Source organism: Chelonus insularis, unplaced genomic scaffold (assembly GCF_013357705.1).
Source record: "Chelonus insularis isolate UGA/USDA-ARS -01 unplaced genomic scaffold, ASM1335770v1 contig_17_pilon, whole genome shotgun sequence".
Classification (NCBI taxonomy): Eukaryota; Metazoa; Arthropoda; class Insecta; order Hymenoptera; family Braconidae; genus Chelonus; species Chelonus insularis.
The window spans coordinates 1,599,484-1,605,483 of record NW_023276415.1 but is presented as its reverse complement, the minus strand read 5'-3'; positions in this window follow the sequence as shown (position 1 = coordinate 1,605,483).

Here is a 6,000-nt window from a genome sequence, read left to right as displayed (position 1 = left end):
GATCAAGCCCAAAGCTTACAAACTTCTTGCCTATTTACCTTTATACTTCGTGCGTGTGGTTATAATACACGAATTTGCATGCAAGTCTCACATTCAGAGAGCTCTTCTAGCACCACCGTATGCCATAGCAGTTTTAGCAACTACTATGTGGTTGACTCCCTTCGCATTTTGCTTTTGCCCTTATTCTAAGAACTAGTACGCGCGTGGGGAAAAGGCAAATAGCATCAAAGTAACTCAATGTCGTGATAAAAGGAGCTCTGATAAGTATCACTTTGATAGCAAGTACGTTACACGTAGCAATAGTGTTTGCTCACGTTATTCTCCACTTTGCAAGTTATCTTTTTTCCTGTTTAAGGTTCCTTAAAATATAAAAGAGCTGATTCAACCACCGTGTAGAATATACAACGTTATATATCAAAAGCTGCTTTGTCCTTTGCTACTTCACGCTGTGCTGTCACTTGGAAGGTAGGTAAATAAATTTTTTACTTTGCCCTTAAGACTCAAATAGCTCTCCATAATTATACTCTAAATATTATCATTTCTATTATTCTATAAATGTTTTTATGAAAAAAACGTTATCCATATGTTTTTCAGTGCTGGAAAAAACATTGTATACTGAAAGAAATAAATTGTAGGATCAAGTAAACAGTCTCTAGTAGTGCTAAATAAATAAATTATCAAATATCTATTTTCATTAATTATTTACTGAGCATAAGTGATTATTTACCCTATCCTCCAATTACATATTAACTTGATCCAAATTATACACGATAAAAACTTATATGGCACCGGAAAAAATGTTATGCAATTGCTACAGATTATTGATCTGTTACAGTTTTTAATTTTTTTTCTATAATAACAACAGAAAAAATCTGTAGTTGTTAATAATCTTTGCCATAAATCTAAGATAATTTACTTACGTGGATAATTCATTTATTCAATTTGTGATACGTATATAATACATTAATAAACTGTAGTTACTGTGTGAATTGCGAAGCTGTGTAAAGAATTTTAGATTTTCTGTGTAATCTAGGTCAAACTCAAAGTTGTCATCTTTCATTTTAAGTAGGTCTTAATGAAGGTGTATCTCAGCTATTTTTTGAGATGAAAATATCCCGATGCAAGCTATAAAGGAGACTATGATAGTTCATAAGATGAAGATACTATGACATTTATTGATTAATTAATTTACTGAGATAATACTCCATTTATTAAATATTTTATAATGAAATAATTTAATTACTGATTATTTATAACAACTTTATGATCTGAGAATATTTTATAAGAAGTAAAAATTTAAATTATGTTTAACCAAAGCTAAGCTTTCAATTACTAAAAAGTTTTTATTGACACTCTTGTTGTAGTAAAAATAAACAGCTAGGTAACTTTTGCAAAAACAATTTATTTTTTTATCTATATCAGTGTTATGACATCACATAGAAAGACATTTAATTAATGTCAGATATCTGAGATACAGTCGTGACATTTGGTAGATAATTTCTACAGAGATTTATCTTAATTGGCTACAGGAGTGGACGTTGATGAGATATAATCACTTCATAAAATGAATCCTTACACTCTTGGTTGTGAGTTATCTTACAAACGATGCCACGAAAATCATAGTCACCTGCTTAACGTTCTTGAGGTTTGTAAAGCAGCTAAATATCGCGGCTTGTCATCCTGCCAGCTGACACTTTACACACCTCCCGCGTCACATTTTGTGTCGCCCGGACTGACGCAATATATCATCTACCACGTCTACTTCCTCTCTATTCTGAAACACTCAAATTCCCTCTAACAATCATCACGTTCTCTGTGCTGCTATCAGCTAATTTTATCTCTAATGCAATGAAGTAGAAAACGACTCCAAGTCAGCCAGTTTAAGCTTTACGATTCAATCAACTGAATTTAACCGATAATATCGAAACGATGAAATTATATCTCATTAAATACGACTTTGTCAGCTTAATATCCAATTAAATTTTCCTTAAGTCGATATTCATTCTTTTTTATACCTTTTTTCTTTTTGTTCCATTTTATTCATTTTCTTTGAAAACTTTTTGGTGCACGTATATATTATCTGTATTAGACAAAACTTCACATTCATGAAAAATACAATATTTCTGAAAGAAATCTTATTCGTATTCAATGCATTTCAAAGAATTTTTTTGATTCACTAGATACCTAAGAAAATAATCCTTCAAACATTATCATAACCATATTTTGACATTAATCTTCATTTAAAAATGAACTTAGTTTTTACATGTCATTTTTAAACAAAAAATACATCATTAGAATGCATTCAATATTGATTTAACAGCTTCAAAAGTATTGTATAAAAGAAAATTCTCAAAGAAAAAATCAAAAAACAGAAGGATAATTATTTATCCAGATGCCCAGTTTTCAAGTCTTTTGAAAGATATAATCGACAACAATAAGATCATATTGAATAAAATACAGCCGGCTTTTAAACTCTGTAATTGGATGCATTTAATTTACCTGAGGAATTTTTTGATCAGACATGAGTGAGGCTTTAGAATGGATTAAGGAATCACTCGAAGAAGCTCTAAAAGACAGAGATGAAGAAAGTACGGAAGGAATCCCTCTAGCGCCAATATCGGATTATTCATCAGCTGCGATGGATTCACCAAGTTTTATGCAGTTTCTTCGTACTATTGGAATCGAACCACCAGCAAACGAATAAGAAGCCTATTGGCGTATATCAGCTTCAATGCTTTCAACAACTATACAGAAACGTTATAATTCAATCACTACATTTTTTTTTACTCTATTATTCATTCACAGGAAATTGTCATACTAACGATTATGGAAGTTTTTCTCTTATTTTTATTAATTATCAATTTTACAACTTAATTAGTTGAATTTTTAACTTCCTAATTATACAAAAGTAACGAAGGTTTCAATTAAAAGTTATAATTTTTTTTTATCTTCGACATTTTTAGATTTAATATACCTTGAGAATATTCCAGAAAATAGTGATAGCGAAAGGATCAAGATAATACTCAATTCCATGCCGACTTGAAAAAATCAAGAAAATGTTCAATCGAGGAGTATCAAAATCTCAAATTGGCCGACTTACTGCTGATCTTAGCTTCCAGTCGTGATGAAAAAGGTATTATGACAAAAATTGTAACTAAAAAAACCATTTCTAAGGAACTTAGAAGATAATGATAGTATCAGAGTCAAACCTTTACTACTTTGTAAAACTTTCAAATTAAATATTTGAACTTATATCTTTGAAGTTATTTACAGAAATTATTAACAATTAATTTTCTAAATATCATCAAAGAATATTTGAATATTCAAACTGATATAAAATTATCCAAATTTACCATTTCTAATTTGAAATATAAAAACATATTATGCAGTTGATAAAACATAAAAGTATTTTATAAAAAATATTAAACTGTAAATAATTTAAAACAATTTATTTATTTTAACAATTTTAAACAATGTTTGACAAAAATGCCACTTGCTTTTTGTTTTGATGCTTATATTACATCATTTCATAAACTGTTTGATAAATGAATTATATGTATGCCATTAAATCCTTTGTTCTATGTTATTAGTTTCAATCAAACTAGACTGACAATTAATTATAATATGTTTGGAAAAGTTAATGTTGCTGCGATCATAATTTTCATGATAAATAATATATTTCTAATTAACTGACAGGTCGTTGCTACACATAAGCAGCATTCGAATGGACGTGGACAAGCGATGAAAGATATTTTATCGACGTAGAGTTATTGTAACCATGTAATGAAAATAAATTTACTAGTTACTACAACTTTATCATGTATACTCAAACACTTTTATGTATTTCATTCTGGTTACAGAGTTTACGATAACGTTCCGATGGAGTTGTACTCTGTAATAGAAGAACACTAAGTACTACAAATGTAAAATTCCTTCTTAACAATACGATAAAAATAAAAAAAACATAACAACTGACAATAGAACTCAAAAAGAATATTTCTATTTAAAAAACCAAGTACTCTAAGAAATAAAAAAGTAAGAATATTGTTTTAAAATTCACTTTTTGTACTAACTTAGCAAATGTACAATCCACAATCTTTATAATAAGTTTTCCTCTTATTACATTTCTTGAAAGTTGACCCGCTGATTCAGATTAATTACTGAACACCTGGCTCTACTCGCTATGAAAAAAAGAAGGCAACTTAATGGAAAAACTTTTTCAGACGAGTGCTTAATGATAATAAATGACTTGAAATACATCGTTTAAGGTCAATCGAAGATCACCATTAAAAAGTTTTGAAATTCTGATGATGCTAGATACAAAATAACATCATAAAATAGATAGTATAAAATTGATGAAAATAACGGGGTTCTATTTATTGTATAAAATAGAAATAAATGCAAATATTGTTCATGAAAATATAGATTCAGATATCCATGTAGTCACATACAAATACATAAATACAAATAGAACATAGAAAACAAGAAGCTATACGAATATACACAAATGAATAGCAATCGTTAGAGCGAAACGTGCCGATTCACAAAGTTACAGTGTGGCTTGGCTGAGGTTCTAGTCTCTGAGGACTCCTCTGTTATTTCGTGCTTTCCAACAGCCAAGGACAATGAGATTTTCCACGGTGCACGCGAAGATAAGGGATGAAACAAGCGACAACTCAAGAGCTTCCTCTCTAATTTCTCCCAATGTAGATAGTTTTCTGTACAAGAGTGAGACAGACTTATTAGATTATCATCAAATTGTTAAACCATACAACAAAATGTGTTTAACATTGCGGCCACATTATTTCGTCCATTTACGTTTCATTTGTAAGCATCTCTGAATAAAATATACAGAATCAGCATATATAATATTCAAAATTGGTTGAAATACTCTTGAGTTCATCATTATTTTTCTTGGAGAATATTCAATAAGATTATTATTTCTAATGTTATTTGTGATTACGAAAGTTGAATATGTGCAGATGATGTACAATTTTGTTCTATGAATAGTGCTCATTATAGATCTGAAAGGATTTTATTTTAAATTGATATGTCTATGAATTTTTCATTTATTTTTTCACAAATAAGTTCTCCTCCGAAAGAAGGAAAATCAATTGAAGAGAGTATACAATTTTTGAAATCTCAACTGATGTATATCAACTTGATATACCTATCATGAAAATGGTTAATTATGCTGAGAATTCAGTCGAGGAATCTCATGAGAAGTAAAAATGATTTAGAAATCGATAATTTATTGAAACAAATTTGTATCATAGTGGTTTGAACATTGGACAGTACTCAGTGCTTATGCGGAAATAAACGGCGGAAGTGATATGTATTGGTGAGAGTAAAATAATCATAAAACGATGAGGTGTCTATTTTTATGGTTTAAAGCGGTTAGAAACTAATGGAACTTAACCGCATGCTGGACACCTCGCTGCAATCTGTTGACCCAGATCGACTAATCACGTCTCTATTGTTCGCCATTGTTTGCACTCCTGTTCACGGCTATACTTCCAATATACTGACTAAATTTAATGAAATTTCATGACTCATGAAGAGTACATATAATGAGATCGAGTAATAAAATAATGCTCATCATTAATAATAATTTTATAATTAATTTCAAGTTTTTTATTGAACTACTCAATTTAAAAATCCTAGTTGAAATATTCCTTTCTTCCAAATTATATGTAAGTTGTTTGTGAACTTGGATAACAAGTAAACTTTCATTGAAAAAAATACTGAACAAATCTCATCGTCGTTTTTCTCCAAACGAATTACTAATAGAGCAACATGAGCTTCGTCAATCTAACAACGGACAAGTTTTTTTTTGAATCAATATGTTGTGTATAAAGTTTACAATAAGGAATTTCTGATATAATAAATAAGAAACTGATACAAGAAAATAAAAGTTTCATTTCACGAAAACATTTTCAGAAATCAAAACATACATTTCCGGCCAAGAAACGTTGGTTGAAGCTATATTTATAGATAGGA